Source organism: Callithrix jacchus, chromosome 16 (assembly GCF_049354715.1).
Source record: "Callithrix jacchus isolate 240 chromosome 16, calJac240_pri, whole genome shotgun sequence".
Taxonomy (NCBI): Eukaryota; Metazoa; Chordata; class Mammalia; order Primates; family Cebidae; genus Callithrix; species Callithrix jacchus.
In genome coordinates, this window is record NC_133517.1 from 18381476 (window position 1) to 18398747 (window position 17272).

Sequence of the window (17272 nt, forward strand, 5' to 3'; positions counted from 1 at the left end):
TATTAACACAATATGCCTGTGATTATGCTATACTTCAATGTTCATCAAATTGGTGGGTGGAACAAAATGTAAATAAATTATTCACATGCAAACATCCTTGTTCTTCAAAAACAGTTCATTGGGGAATCACAGGTACAGGTGATATAAAAATAAACTAAATAGAATATAGCTGCAAAAGAACACAAAAGTTGATTTGCAAACATTGGATATTGTCAGCTTGTATGGGGCATCATTAACATAGAACCAGTTTGTATATGAATTTTATAACTATTTTTAAAAATTGCAGATAGTAAAATCTAACAGCCAAATATCAATATTATCCCATTCTACTCCAGGCAGTAACTATTTCATGACTGCCTCCTTTGTGCCAGGCCCTGTGCAAAAAGTGCTGAGGATCCAAAGAAGTGAAAGGGTGAGCTTCTGGCTTCAAATGGAGAAGCTGAGGAGAGAACGTCTACCCACAAACATACGCACATGTATTATTTCAGCAAACCTGGCTTATGAAACGGAACATGAAGAAAAGAATCAAATTATTTGATTAATATATTTGTAAATATGGACAAAAATAAGTATATGCACTTTTGAAACAAAGGTCAATTATCTGAATAAATTGTTTACAGGTTTGACATCTTACTTTTGATTTTATTTTGAAATGATCATGATCTTCCTGCTTGATATTCCTGTGACCACAGCACCTTCTGCACAATAGGAATTCCATGAATATTGTTAAAAGAATCAGGACACAAAATAAAGAATGAACATTAAATATCTATATTCTAAAATGTTCATTTCAGAGAAATGTGCATCTTATGCAAAGAGGGTTGAATTATTATTAAGTGGCTAAACTAAGTGTAAATATCCATGAATAAAACATCACTCCTTATAACCATGGGGAGAAATCTGAAAGGATCATGTCAGTGTACTTTTTAAAAATACAGTTTAGCACGTCTGAATTATATCACTCCAGAATAAAAGGAAGAAAATAATACTGAGTCTTTCCTAGGGAGGCAAAATATAAAAATTGGGACTAAGTCATAAGTGAAGTAGTTTTACCAGAAAAATAAAAGTGCTTCTGAGCTTTGAGACGTTTATATATGTATATAAAGATTGCTATTTGAGCCACCACTCAGCTCTCTGACTAGTGTTGTAGCCTTATATTATTTATTCAGGGAGTGATATACTGTGAATCTTGAAAAAACAATTATGCACACTCCTAGGAACTTGCCATTCACCACTAACCCTCCCTACCCTAACCCAAAGCATCAGCCCCATAAGACTACACTTTTGGTTTTTGATAAAACGTAGCTTAGTTGCAAGTGTCTGAGTTCAGCTTTGATTATGATTTAATGAGATGGTATCACTTCCTTATTTAAAACCTTTCTAGACCTTTTTCATTTCCCCGTGGGAAAGTTTATACTCGTCACAAGGGTTATACGCACAGCCTTCGGTGATCTGCATCTTCATGGAAAACTTTTCCCACACTCTCTACTTGTCTACTCCTTTCTATTCTTCATGCTTCTGTTTACACTTTACATCCTTTGGGAGAAAATAACGTAGATTCTGAGAGTTGGGGGTAGGCACTGTGTTTTTCTAATTTACTTCTGAATTTCAAGCACCTAGCACAGTTTTTGGCTTGTATCATTTATTCATTCATTCATTGACTTATTCATCAAAAATATAGAGAGCATTTTCTAAAAGCCAGGCGTTGCTCTAGGCATGGGATTTAGAGTGGTTTAGTCCTTTTACTACTCTATCAAGTCTCTTTAAATGGGAAATAGGGCAGTGAAGTCCATGATAAAGTCCCCTTTTCCTGAATCTAGTAAGGAAGATAGTTAAGACATAAGGTAATTTCAGAAAGTGATAAAGGCTGTGAAAAATATAAATCATGGAGAAGTCAAGAAAAAGGTCATGATTTGGGCTGAGACTCGATGAAAAGAAGATAGCCATGTGTTGCTCTTAAGATAGAGCATTCGAGTAGGAGGTAACAGCATGTGCAGAGGCTCTGAAAACAAATGAGCTAAGCACAGGCAAAAGATGAAAGCAAGGCCACTGGGGCTGGAGCAGTGAACAGGGTGTGAATTGATAGGTCGTAGGGACTTAGACAGGGCAGGAGATAGTTTATGTGGGGAGTTGTAGGTCCTGGTGAAGTTTTTCAATTTCATATGAATTGCCTTCAGATGCCGCTGGAGAATTTTAAGCATGATCTGATTTATGTTTCAATAAAATCACTCTTGTTATTACTTAAAAGATGTGAAATATGGAGACACAGTGGAAGCACAGGAGTTGGGAGAAGGATAATACAATAAATAGTCTGGCAAGAGAGGATGGGGCTAGGACAACAGTCCAGCCAAGAGAAGTAGCTGGATTTGTATTTCAATCTTGGTTAAATTTCTGGTAGGACTCGGAGTTCATTCTGTGTCATTGTGAATTTTGTTGAGTTTCCTCAAAAGAACTATTTTGACTTTTCTGGCTGTTAAGGTCGTATATCTCTCTCTCCATAATGTTTCACTGGTGACTTACTTAGTTCATCTGGTGATTGCATGTTTTACTGGATTGTCTTGATGCTGATGGGTATTCATCTTTACCTAGGCATTGAGGAGTTAGGTATTTACAGTAGTGTTTGCAGTCTGTGCCTGTTTTTCTTGGGAAGACTTTCCAGGTATCCAAAGGGACTTGAGTATTTTTATCTAAGTTTTTGGTTACTGCAGCCATGTCTGCATTAGGGAGAACCCCATGCCCAGTAACTGTTAGGCTCTTGAAGACTTCTAGAAGTCCTGTCTTTGTGGTTTTGGATGAGATCTGGAAGAATTATCAAGATGATCAGGCACAGACTCTTGTTCCTTCCCCTTACTTTCTCCCAAATAAACAGAATCTGTCTATCTCTAAGCTGAGCTTCTTGGTCTGGGGAAGGGATGACACCATCATGGGGACTGCTCTGAGTGAAGCCCAAAATCAGCATAACTCTGGGTCTCACCTGAGGTCCATGGTAACCACTGCCTGGCTATGTACTATGTTAACTCAAGTTTCTAGAGGTCTAGAATCAGCTGGCGGTGAATCATCCTGGCTAGAATCATCCTGGCTTGTGACCCACCATTCAGGGCATGTTCTTATAACAGTGTGAGTATGGACTAATACAGTGCTGTAACCTACCGTGCCTGAGCTCTTACCTATGCTATAAGACAAAATCCTTTTTACTTTTATCTCTCCTTTTCTCAAACAGAAGGAGTCCCTTCCCCATGGCCCACACAGCTGAGAATTAGGTGTTAGGTCACACCTAAAGTAATCACACTCCTGAGTCTCACCCATGACCCATTGGTGAGTACTGCCTAGGTATCCCTGCTGATTATTCAGGCCCAAGGACTCTTCAGTCAGCAGGTGATGAGTCCTGCTGGGGCTGTTTCCCTTCAAGCAAGAGGGTTTCCTTCCAGCCCAGGGTTTGTTTGGAAATGTCACTAGGAAAGCAGGCCCTGGAATAGGGGCCTCAGTACTCTGCCTGGTACCGTATCCTACTGTGGCTGAGCTAATACCCAAGTTGGAAGACGAAGTCCTCTTTACTTTTCCATTTCTTCTTTTTAAGCAAAAAGAAAGAGCCTCTCCTAAAGCTGCAAGCTGAGTTTTCTGGCATTGGGCTAGGGGTGGCAAAAGCACTCCTTGGCCACCCCTGCTGGCATCTCACTGGGTGGCTTCCCCAACAGGTTCACTGGCTCTGAGCCCAGCACAGTACCAAGACTTGATCAGGAATTGCAAGGCTTTGTGGCTTAGGCTCCCTTTCAAATTTAGGTAGGACCACAGAGTACTTTATTAGCCTGTGGTGATGGGGCTGCCAGATCTCAGGTTCTTGCCACTGGGATTAACAATTTTCCTCTGGCTAGAGCTGGCATAAATGTTCCCTCTGTGAGTGCTCACTGAGTTCTGCTTGGTGTTACCTTCTACTGTGGCAAAGAAGCACTGAGTTCCAATTCAGAGTCCCACAATCACTGCTCTCTCCTTGCCCTAAGTACATAGATTTTCCATGCTACGGTGCTGCTTCTGGGTAGTGGTAGGGGGTGGCATGGTCATCTTTTCTACCCTCTTCAATACCTTTTTCAGTGATGTGAAGTTAAAATCAGGTACTGTAATTACTCATCTCATTATTGGTTCTTATGAAGGTGCTTTTTTGTGTGAATAGTTGTCCAATTTGGTGTTCCTGTGGAGACAATCATCAGTGGATGTTTCTATTTGACCATCTTGCTATGCCTTGACATTCAAGTGTTTTTTTGTTTTTTGTTTTTGCCTACGGCACTCGGTATTCCCAGGTGGTCTCCCATCCAAGTACTAACCAGGCCCGACCACGCTTTGCTTCCGAGATCTGACGAGATCGGGCGCGGACATTCAAGTGTTCTTGATGAGCCATTCTCATTTTAGAGGCTCACTGATTTTTCTTTTCTTTTAACTAACAAACTATTAATAATTTACACCATACAAGTTATTACTTGGCTGTAAATCATTTCATACCAGTATCCAATTATTTGAAATTTATTAGTCTCCTTTCGCCAATAAGAATATAAGTTATTTGATCAATATGGCTCACTACAGTAAAATCAAGGATAATTTATTAAACCATGTTTAATAAAATATTGTTCCAAAGTTTTTCCACAGAGAAGTCACTCCTTATACTTAGTGTCTATCCCCAGTGCCTAACACGTGACTGAGTACATGCACGGTATTCAATAAATGCTTGTTGAACTGATATGGGCAACTATTCATTATTTACCTCAAGTATGTAATTTATTTGATAATGTTTTCAGTGTCTTAAAAGGGAGAAGGACTCACCTAACCTGAATTTTTCTGTGGTAATATATGAACTATGTATGTGAACTTTTAAGAGAGCACTTTCATAAATTTAAGAAATATGTAAAAGTTAGATCATGCCCGAGATTTGTTTTTCAAACTTAAGAAAATAAAATACATCACTAAAGGTATAAATTTTTTATTTTTCTCGTAAAAATACAAGTAAGATACTTTAGTCACTTTTATTTAAAAACCATATAAATTTATATTTGGAAGCTGTTGCTTTCTGGGCTATAAACTATTGTTTATCACTGGTCCTGAGAAAGACCTGTAATAATAAAGTTAAAATGTTATATTTCAAAGCATAATATTTATACATATTGAGATACCATTTATACCATTTTAATTTAGATCTTAAAATATATTTTAATGAATCTACTGATTTATATGAAGTCTTTACGCACACCAAATACTTAAGAATATTCCTCTGTTAGGTATTTGCATCTCTAATCCTGCATTTGAAAAGGGGATTGAATTTTTCTTAAATTCATATGTGATTATGGCAAATAAAATAGACAATTCTGTTGTTCCATAGGTCACTTTCTAGAAAATGTTCATTTAGAATAAGTTTCAAGCAATGTTTCCATTTGTTTCAGTTGTAAATAATGTATTTTCCTTTGTCATTATCAAATTAGCCACAATGCTGATACTGTAATCACTGGCCAAATTAGAATGTTTGTAATATAGACATTTGCAATGATGTTTGTATTTATGATTTTTTCCTGGGCTTTTAGGCATTAATTTTAATTGACTTTCCAAATATTCTATGCTTACTGTAAAAAAAGGAAATAATAGTAGGTATTAACAAAGAAAAAAACCTCATAAATCAACCACTCAGAGATAAATATATTAATATTTTTATATTAAATATTTTAACATTTTAATAGATTTTACCAGTATTTTTACATATATATACTTGGATGCTTTTTTCCATCCTCTAGGATCATGGTAGGTAGAGAGTTGAAAAAATTATATTGCATAGAATTCATTATCTGACAAGACTAGATAGTTTTCTAAAATATAATGTTTAGGTTCGTGCCTGTAATCCCAGTGGTTTAGGATGCTGATATGGAAGGATGGTTTGAGGACAGGAGTTAGAGACCAGCCTAGACAACATAGAGAGATCACGTCTCTATAGTATACACATATTAGGTATATGTTGTGGTGTGTGTCCCTAGTAGCTACCAGGAGGCTGAGATGAGAGGATCACTTTAGGCCAGGAGCTGGAGGCTGCAATGAGCTATGATGGTACCACTGCATACTAGGCTGGGTAACAGAGTGAGACCCTGTCTCCAAATACATATTTGTTACAGAGTGAGATGCTACAGTACGCTATAGGGTCTAGGGTCTCACTCTGTAACAGATATGTATTTAGAGACAGGGTCTCACTCTGTGGTATAGTGTTTACTAACTATATTAGAGCTATATATTCACCTATCTATTTTATTTATTTTTACCACGTATTTTAGATACTGTTGCTACCCATTGTTCTTTTATGTAATAAAACTTTTAACACAAAATTTTGAATATAGCTCTACTTATTCATCACATTACTTATCACAGTAGATTTTAAGTAGAATCATAATCTGCTAAGACTTTTGATCAGTACTTTTAAAACATATTTTTAAAAGCTGTACAAGCTTATACATCCACCTAGGGCCAATAGGTATGTTTCTGTATATATGTGAATATTCACAGCCCCTGGAGTTGTGCAGTATGCAGCCCATAAAACTGAACTGGTGATTTTACTCTCACCTGTAGAGTATACCTGTACCCCTATCGCAATCACTAATAACAAATGCAATAATTTAAACATCATTAATATATGAAAGATTAAAAATAAGCATGTTTCTTATTGAGCACTAAAGTTCAATTGCATTTAGAGATTCTTTAAAAACTGTAGTGTAAAGAATATAGATGTTTGTGTTTTTCTCACTTAGTGGTTTAGAGGAAGTAGAGGTGATTCATGTCTGGCAGTAGCTTTTTCTGCAATGATTTTCCAAAGATTTCTGTGGCTGTAAACTTTTTGCTCTCACCTACTCGGTCTAAGTTAGCACATCACTGCCATCACCATGTCCAAACAGCATTATGGAGGAAAATAACAAAGGGAAGGGAAGTAGAATTTCCTTTCTATTTAAGGGAACAGTGGAGTCTTCTTTATTGAAAAAATTAGTAAATTTGTTTCTAAAACTATTTATATCCATTAGTCAGAAAGTTGTCACCTGACCAAATCTAATTGTTAGAGAAACTGGGCATTATAGTGTTTATTTTGAGTTTGTAAATATCCAGCTGATAACTAGAAACTAAATATTGGGGAAAAAAATTAAAAGTGTTTTGAAGAGTTATTACTCTCTGCTATGCAGAGAAATATTTGATCACTGGTGAGGTTGATATTTCTTCATGAATTTAGTTTCTTATATCAATTGCACATTAGTGCTTTGTGCTATTTTTCTCACAGAAGTATTTTTAAAACTATTTCTTGTAAAGGGCTTTCTGGATAATATCTATGTTAACTTTTTTTTTTTTTTAAATGGCATTTCACTCTTGTTGCCCAGGCTGGAGTCCAGTGGCATGATCTCGGCTCACTGTAACCTCCACCTCCAGGGTTAAAGCGATTCCTCTGACTCATCCTTCCAAGTAGCTGGGATTACAGACACATGCTACCAGGCCAAGCTAATTTTGTGTTTTTAGTAGAGACAGGATTTCATCATGTTGGTCAATCTGGTCTTGAACTCCTGACTTCAGGTCATCCTCCTGCCTTGGCCTCCCAAAGTGCTTGGATTATAGGCATAAGCCACCATGCCTAGCCTATAATATCTGTTGTACTCATTTTGAGTATTTTTCTTATACTACTTTTTATTGATTGGAATTTTAGAGGTCTATGGTTACATTTTTATTACCATTATACTTAGAAAGTTTTTCCATTCCCCGAGATGTTAATATTCATTCATGTTACACTATAGGGTTAAAAAAATTTAAATTTCATTTAAGATTCTATTTGATCTTTATTTTTTTATTTTGTTGTTTGCTAAGACCAAGAAGAAAAATATTCAACTTCAGAGTTTTTTAAAAAATACTTTCCTTTACAAATTTTAAAAATTATTTAACACTAAGTAAAAATTCAGAAAATTTTATATTGTGGCCATATAGTTTATCATTTTTTTGTTTAGTACCTTATATTCCTGGCTTACTTTTTATATAAATATTAAAAAATTATACACATATGCTTTCAAGCAGAAAAATGTTATCCTCCAATATTTAGCAACTTTTTAAAGTTTGTAATGAGTTTTGATGTTTTTCAACTATTTTTAAGATATAGGGACTACAAGTTCAGGTTTGTTACATGGGTACATTGCACCCAGGTAGTGAACATAGCACCCAATAGGTAATTTTTGGACCCATGTCCTCCACCTGCATGTCCCCCTCTGTACTTTGCAGTGTATACTGTTCCCATGTTCATGCCCATGTGTGTTCAATGTTTAGGTCTCACTTACAAGTGAGAATGTGTGGTATTTGGTTTTCTGTCCCTGCATTAATTTCTGTCCCTGGTTAGGATAGTGGCCTCAAGTATCAACCATGCTGCTGCAAATGATATGATTTTATTCTTTTTTGTGGCTGTATAGTATTCCATGGTGTGTATATGTCACTTTTTTTTTTTTTTTTTTTTTGCCCATCCACCACTGATGGGCACTTAGGTTGATTCTATGGGTTTGCTATTGTGAATAACAAGGCAATGAACATATAAGTATATGTGTCTTTTTGGTACAATGATCTATTTTCCTTTGCATATATGCCCAGAAAGGGGATTGCTGGGTTGAATGGTAGCTCTGAAATTAGAGAACTAATGAAATTGAGATGCAAGAATTGATACAAAATCAGTAAAACCAAGAATTGATACTTTGAAAAAAAAATAAACAAATTTGATAGACCACTAGCTAGCTTAACAAAGAATAAAAAAAGACGATTCAAATAAGTACAATCAGAAATTATAAGAATGACATTACAAATGATCCCACAGAAATACAAAAGATCCTTGGAGTATATTATGAACAACTCTATGCACACAATTTAGAAAATTTAGAGAAAATGGATAAATTACAGTAAACACATAATCTCCTGAGACTGAATCAGGCAAAGATTTTAAACCATGCATAGACCAAAATCAAGCTCTGAAATTGAGTCAGGGGAAAACAAAAAACAAAAAAACCAAAAAAAAAAAAGAAAACCTACCAACCAAAAAAAACCATGGGCCAGATGGATTCACAGCTGAATTCTACCAGACATGCACAGAAGGGCTAGTACCAATCCTACTGAAAATATTCAAAAAGATAGAGATAGAGGGGCTCCTCCCTAAGTCATTCTATGAAGCAAGCATCAGCATAACACCAAAATATGTCAGAGATACAATACCAACCAAAACTTTAGGCCAATATACCAAATAAACATAGATAAAAAAAATCATCAACAAAATACTAGCATACAAATTCCCACAGCATGTCAAAAAATTTAACCCACCATGATCCATTAGGCTTTACTCCTGGTATGCAAGGCTGGCTTAACATATAGATATCAATAAATGTAATTTACCATATAAACAGGATTAAAAGCAAAAACATGAGATGCTTTCAATAGGAGGAGAAACAACTTTTGATAAAATCCAACATCCCTTCATGATAAAAAGCCTCAACAAACTACACATTAAAAGAATGTGCTTCAAAATGATAAGATCCAGCTATTACAAATCTACAGCCAACATAATATTGAATGGGCAAAGGCTGAAACCATTCTTCTTGAGAACTTGGAACAAGAAAAAGATGCCCACTCTCACCACTCTTATTCAACATAGTACTGGAAGTCCTACTCAGAATTACCAGGCAAAAGAGAGAAACTAAAGGCATCCAAATAGGAAAATAAGATGTCAAACTATCTCTCTTCCCTGATAATGTGATTCTATATGGAGAAAACCCTTAAGATGATGTCAAAAGACTGCTAGAACTGATAAAAAAATTTTACTAAAGTTTGAATACAAATCTGCGCACAATAATCAGTAGCATTTCTATAGATCACCGATGTCCAGGCTAAGAGTCAAATCATGAACACAATCCCATCTCTGTAATAGCAGCAAAGAAAATGAAATACCTAGGAATACAGCTAATGAAAGGGGTGAAAGCTTTCTACAAGACGAAGTAGAAAACACTGCTGAATGAAATCAGAGATGACATAAACAAATGGAAACACATTTCCTGCTTATGGATTGAAATAATTAATATAGTTAAAATGACCATATTGCCCAAAGCAATGTACAGATTCAGTGCTATTACTACAAAACTACCAAAGTTATTCTTTACAGAATGAGAAGAAATGAAAAACTATTCTCGAATTCATGTGGAATCAACAGTCCAAATAATTAAAGCAATACTAAGCATAAAGAACAAGGCCAAAGGCATCACACTACCCAAATTCAAACTATACTATAAGGATATAGTAATCAAAATAGCACGGTGCTGGAACAGAAAGAGACACACAGACTAATGGAACAGAATAGAAAATGTGGAAGTAAAGCTACACATTTACAACCATTTCATCTTCAATCAGGCTGAAAAAAAATGGGGAAATGTCACTCTATTCAGTAAGTGGTGCTGGGATAACTGGCTAGTATATGCAGAAGATTGAAGCTATATATATGTGTATATACTGAAACCTACATTTCACTATATTCAAAAATTAACTCAAAATTGATCAAAGATTTAAATGTAAGACCTCAAACTATAAAAATCCCAGAAGAAAATCTTTAAACAGGCAATCTACAGGATGGGAGAACATATTCCCAAACTATGTATCCTATGAAGGTCTAATATCCAGAATATGTAAGGAACTTAAACAAATCAACAAGCAAAAAACAACCTCGTTGGGTGCAGTGGCTCACACCTGTAATCCCAGCACTTTGGGAGGCAGAGGTGGGCGGGACACTTGAGGTTAGGAGTTCGAGACTAGTGTGACCAACATGGTGAAACCCTGTCTCTACTAAAAATACAAAAATTAATTGGGCATGGTGGTGGTTGCCTTTACTCCCAGCTACTTGGGAGGCTGAGGCATAAGAATGGCTTGAATCTGGGAGGTGAAGGTTGCAGTGAGCAGAGTTCATGCCACTGCACAGCAGTCTGGGGAACAGCGAGACTCTTTCAAAAATTGACAAAAACAAAAACAAAAATAAAAAATCTCCAAATAACCTCATGAAAAAATGGGAAAAAGACATGAACAGACACCTCTCATAAGAAGACACGCAAGTAGCCACCAAACAAATAAAAAATGTTCATCATCAGTAATCATCAGAGAAATACAAATTAGAACGACAGTGTGGTACAATCTCACACCAGTCAAAATGGCTATCATTAAAAAGTCAAAAATGACAGATGCTAGGAAGGCTGTAGAGAAAAGGGAGCACTTAAATACTGCTGGTGGGAATGTAAATTTGTTCAGCCATTGTGGAAAGCAATTTGGAGATTTTTCATAGAGTTTGACATCTCTTTAAGGACTATCAATTCTATTTTGTGGCTTTCTTCAGGGTTGGTGTTCAGTCAGGGCAGGTGCTGAAGTGTGGTGCATTCTACCAGGATTCATTCTGAATATTTGGAGCAACTGCCACACCACTTGTTAAATATTTTTGACTATTACCTTTGGGTCTATTCATTGATTTTTGCCTAAGCCTCACATTATGTAATTTTTCTACCTTATTATGTTGAATTATTATTTTTCTTATGTAGAAGGTATTCAAAGACCAGTACATTTTAAGATATTATTTATAACTTTGTTTTCCCAATTGCATTTTTAAAAAAATGTATTTATTTTACTTTAGGTGCATACTATATCTGGCGTTTCTTTTTAATCAAGAGCTGAATAAATAGAGGCTAATGTCAAACTTTGATGATTTAAATCTCTAAATACATTCAAGGAAAACACTAAAGTATAAAATTTAAATCAAGTTTTGACCGAGCTTATTTTCTTCATGAAATAAAATGTTCAGTTGTCTCACAATGAATGTGCATTTTAATAAATAAGAGACATCATAATATAGGAATGTCTTTTTTTTTTTTAATTTTTTATTAGATCATAGGTTTTGGGGTACATGAGCAGAGCATGCAAGACAGTTGCGTAGGTACACACATGGCAGTGTGCTTTCTTTTCTTCTCCCCTTCACCCACATTTGGCTTTTCTCCCCAGGCTATCCCTCCCCACCTCCCCCTCCCACTGGCCCTCCCCTTTTCCCCCCAATAGACCCCAGTGTTTAGTACTCCCCTTTCTGTGTCCATGTGTTCTCATTTTTCATCACCCACCTATGAGTGAGAATATGCGGTGTTTCATTTTCTGTTCTTGTGTCAGTTTGCTGAGGATGATGTTCTCCAGATTCATCCATGTCCCTACAAACGACACAAACTCATCATTTCTGATTGCTGCATAATATTCCATGGTGTATATGTGCCACATTTTTCCAATCCAGTCTATTATCAATGGGCATTTGGGTTGATTCCAGGTCTTTGCTATTGTAAAGAGTGCTGCAATGAACATTCGTGTACATGTGTCCTTATAGTAGAAGGATTTATAGTCTTTTGGATATATACCCAGTAATGGCATTGCTGGGTCAAATGGAATTTCTATTTCTAAGGCCTTGAGGAATCGCCACACCGTCTTCCACAATGGTTGAACTAATTTACACTCCCACCAACAGTGTAAAAGTGTTCCTTTTTCTCCACATCCTCTCCAGCATCTGTTGTCTCCAGATTTTTTAATGATCGCCATTCTAACTGGCGTGAGATGGTATCTCAATGTGGTTTTGATTTGCATCTCTCTGATGATCAGTGACGATGAGCATTTTTTCATATGATTGTTGGCCTCATATATGTCTTCTTTCATAAAGTATCTGTTCATATCCTTTGCCAGCTTTTGAATGGGCTTGTTTGTTTTTTTCCTGTAAATCTGTTTGAGTTCTTTGTAAATTCTGGATATCAGCCCTTTGTCAGATGGGTAAATTGCAAACATTTTTTCCCATTCTGTTGGTTGCCGATCCACTCTAGTGACTGTTTCTTTTGCCGTGCAGAAGCTGTGGAGTTTCATTAGGTCCCATTTGTCTATTTGTCTTTTGTTGCCAATGCTTTTGGTGTTTTGTTCATGAAGTCCTTGCCTACTCCTATGTCCTGGATAGTTTTGCCTAGATTTTCTTCTAGGGTTTTTATGGTGCCAGGTCTTATGTTTAAGTCTTTAATCCATCTGGAGTTAATTTTAGTGTAAGGTGTCAGGAAGGGGTCCAGTTTCTGCTTTCTGCACATGGCTAGCCAGTTTTCCCAACACCATTTGTTAAACATGGAATCCTTTCCCCATTGCTTGTTTTTGTCAGGTTTATCAAAGATTGTATAGTTGTATGTATGTTGTGTTGCCTCCGGTGCCTCTGTTTTGTTCCATTGGTCTATATCTCTGTTTTGGTACCAGTACCATGCTGTTTTGATTACTGTAGCCTTGTAGTATAGTTTGAAATCCAGTAGTGTGATGGCCCCCGCTGTGTTCTTTTTGCTTAGAATTGACTTGGCTATGCGGGCTCTCTTTTGGTTCCATATAAAGTTCATGGTGGTTTTTTCCAGTTCTGTGAAGAAAGTCAATGGTAGCTTGATGGGGATAGCGTTGATTCTGTAAATTACTTTGGGCAGTATAGCCATTTTCACGATATTAATTCTTCCTAACCATGAACATGGAATGTTTCTCCATCTGTTTGTGTCCTCTCTGATTTCGTTGAGCAGTGGTTTGTAGTTCTCCTTGAAGAGGTCTCTTACGTTCCTTGTGAGTTGTATTCCAAGGTATTTTATTCTTTTTGTAGCAATTGCTACAAAATTGTTGCATTGGCAACAAAAGACAAATAGACAAATGGGACCTAATGAAACTCCACAGCTTCTGCACGGCAAAAGAAACAGTCACTAGAGTGGATCGGCAACCAACAGAATTGAATGGCAGTTTGCTCTTGATTTGGCTTTCTTTAAGTCTGTTATTGGTGTAGACGAATGCTTGTGATTTTTGCACATTGATTTTATATCCTGAGACTTTGCTGAAGTTGCTTATCAGTTTCAGGAGTTTTTGGGCTGAGGCAATGGGGTCTTCTAGGTATACTATCATGTGGTCTGCAAATAGAGACAATTTGGCTTCCACCTTTCCTATTTGAATACCCTTTATTTCTTTTTCTCGCCTGATTGCTCTGGCTAGAACTTCCAGTACTATATTGAATAGGAGTGGTGAAAGAGGGCATCCTTGTCTAGTGCCAGATTTCAAAGGGAATGCTTCCAGTTTTTGCCCATTCAATATGATATTGGCTGTTGGTTTGTCATAAATAGCTTTTATTACTTTGAGATACGTTCCATCGATACCGAGTTTATTGAGGGTTTTTAGCATAAAGGGCTGTTGAATTTTGTCAAATGCCTTCTCTGCGTCAATTGAGATAATCATGTGGTTTTTGTTTTTGGTTCTGTTTATGTGGTGAATTACGTTGATAGACTTGCGTATGTTGAACCAGCCATGCATCCCCGGGATGAATCCTACTTGATCATGATGAATAAGTTTTTTGATTTGCTGTTGCAATCGGCTTGCCAATATTTTATTGAAGATTTTTGCATCTATGTTCATCATGGATATTGGCCTGAAGTTTTCTTTTCTTGTTGGGTCTCTGCCAGGTTTTGGTATCAGAATGATGTTGGTCTCATAAAATGATTTGGGAAGGATTCCCTCTTTTTGGATTGTTTGAAATAGTTTTAGAAGAAATGGTGCCAGCTCTTTCTTCTGTGTCTGGTAGAATTCGGCTGTGAACCCGTCTGGACCTGGGCTTTTTTTGTGTGGTAGGCTCTTAATTGCTGCCTCAACTTCAGACCTTGTTATTGGTCTATTCATAGTTTCAGCTTCCTCCTGGTTTAGGCTTGGGAGGACACAGGAATCCAGGAATTTGTCCATTTCTTCCAGGTTTACTAGTTTATGCGCATAGAGTTGTTTGTAATATTCTCTGATGATGGTTTGAATTTCTGTGGAATCTGTGGTGATTTCCCCTTTATCATTTTTTATTGCATCTATTTGGTTGTTCTCTCTTTTATTTTTAATCAATCTGGCTAGTGGTCTATTTTGTTGATTTTTTCAAAAAACCAGCTCTTGGATTTATTGATTTTTTGAAGGGTTTTTCGTGTCTCAATCTCCTTCAGCTCAGCTCTGATCTTAGTTATTTCTTGTCTTCTGCTGGGTTTTGAGTTTTTTTGGTATTGGTCCTCTAGCTCTTTCAATTTTGACGATAGGGTGTCAATTTTGGATCTCTCCATTCTCCTCATATGGGCACTTATTGCTATATACTTTCCTCTAGAGACTGCTTCAAATGTGTCCCAGAGGTTCTGGCACATTGTGTCTTCGTTCTCATTGGTTTCGAAGAACTTCTTTATTTCTGCCTTCTTTTCGTTGTTTACCCAGTCAACATTCAAGAGCCAGTTGTTCAGTTTCCATGAAGCTGTGCGGTTCTGGGTCGATTTCTGAATTCTGAGTTCTAACTTGATTGCACTATGGTCTGAGAGGCTGTTATGATTTCAGTTGTTTTGCATTTGTTGAGCAGTGCTTTACTTCCAATTATGTGGTCAATTTTAGAGTAGGTGTGATGTGGTGCTGAGAAGAATGTGTATTCTGTGGATTTGGGGTGGAGATTTCTGTAAATGTCTATCAGGTTTGCTTGCTCCAGGTCTGAGTTCAAGCCCTGGATATCCTTGTTGATTTTTTGTCTGGTAGATCTGTCTAGTATTGACAGTGGAGTGTTAAAGTCTCCCACTATTATTGTGTGAGAGTCTAAGTCCTTTTGTAAGTCCTTAAGAACTTGCCTTATGTATCTGGGTGCTCCTGCATTGGGTCCATATATGTTTAGGATCGTTAGCTCTTCTTGTTGTATCGATCCTTTTACCATTATGTAATGGCCTTCTTTGTCTCTTTTGATCTTTTTTGCTTTAAAGTCTATTTTATCAGAGATGAGAATTGCAACTCCTGCTTTTTTTTTTGCTTTCCATTTGCTTGGTAAATCTTCCTCCATCCCTTTATTTTGAGCCTTTGTGTATCCTTGCATGTGAGATGGGTTTCCTGGATACAGCACACTGATGGGTTTTGGCTTTTTATCCAATTTGCCAGTCTGTGTCTTTTGATTGGTGCATTTAGTCCATTTACATTTAGGGTTAATATTGTTATGTGTGAATTTGATACTGCCATTTTGATGCTAAGTGGCTGTTTTGCCTGTTAGTTGTTGTAGATTCTTCATTATGTTGAAGCTCTTTAGCATTCAGTGTGATTTTGGAATGGCTGGTACTGGTTGATCCTTTCTATGTGTAGTGCCTCTTTTAGGAGCTCTTGTAAAGCAGGCCTGGTGGTGACAAAATCTCTGAGTACTTGCTTGTTCGCAAAGGAGTTTATTTTTTTTTCACTTCTGAAGCTCAGTTTGGCTGGATATGAAATTCTGGGTTGAAAGTTCTTTTCTTTAAGAATGTTGAATATTGGCCCCCACTCTCTTCTGGCTTGTAGTGTTTCTGCCGAGAGATCTGCTGTGAGTCTGATGGGCTTCCCTTTGTGGGTGACCCGACCTTTCTCTCTGGCTGCCCTTAGTATTCTCTCCTTTATTTCAACCCTATTGAATCTGACGATTATGTGCCTTGGGGTTGCTCTTCTTGCGGAATATCTTTGTGGTGTTCTCTGAATTTCCTGCAATTGAGTGTTGGCCTGTCTTGCTAGGTGGGGGAAATTTTCCTGGATGATGTCCTGAAGAGTATTTTCCAGCTTGGATTCATTCTCTTCGTCCCCTTCTGGTACACCTATCAAACGTAGATTAGGTCTTTTCACATAGTCCCACATTTCTTGGAAACTTTGTTCATTCCTTTTTGCGCTTTTTTCTCTAATCTTGGTTTCTTGTTTTATTTCATTGAGTTGGTCTTCGACTTCAGATATTCTTTCTTCTGCTTGGTCAATTCGGCTATTGAAACTTGTGCATGCTTCGCGAAGTTCTCGTATTGTGTTTCTCAGCTCCTTTAATTCATTTATATTCCTCTCTAAGTTATCCATTCTTGTTATCATTTCCTCAAATCTTTTTTCAAATCTTTTCTCAAGGTTCTTAGTTTCTTTGCATTGATTTAATACATGATCTTTTAGCTCACCAAAGTTTCTCATTATCCATCTTCTGAAGTCTAATTCCGTCATTTTGTCACAGTCATTCTCCGTCCGGCTTTGTTCCCTTGCTGGTGAGGAGTTTTGGTCCTTTCTAGGAGGCGAGGTGTTCTGGTTTCGGGGGGTGTTTTCCTCCTTTTTGCGCTGGTTCCTTCCCATCTTTGCGGATTTTTCCGCTGGTCGTCTGCGTAGTTGCTGACTTTTCGATTGGGTCTCTGAGTGGACACCCTGAATA

General features: G+C 37.0%; 1 protein-coding gene and 1 long non-coding RNA gene across 3 annotated transcripts in view; both read left to right on the forward strand.

The window, feature by feature from the left end:
• LOC108588633 (uncharacterized) overlaps nt 1–4941 on the forward strand; it is a 69249-nt gene extending 64308 nt beyond the window's left edge. Inside the window, exon 3 of the long non-coding RNA XR_004735395.3 lies at nt 372–4941. This is a non-coding gene — a long non-coding RNA (uncharacterized LOC108588633). The remainder of the gene's footprint in view (nt 1–371) is intronic.
• The window catches only part of NKAIN3 (sodium/potassium transporting ATPase interacting 3), a 722168-nt gene that overhangs the window by 134817 nt on the left and 570079 nt on the right, over nt 1–17272 (forward strand). The gene's annotated exons all lie outside the window — the stretch shown is intronic.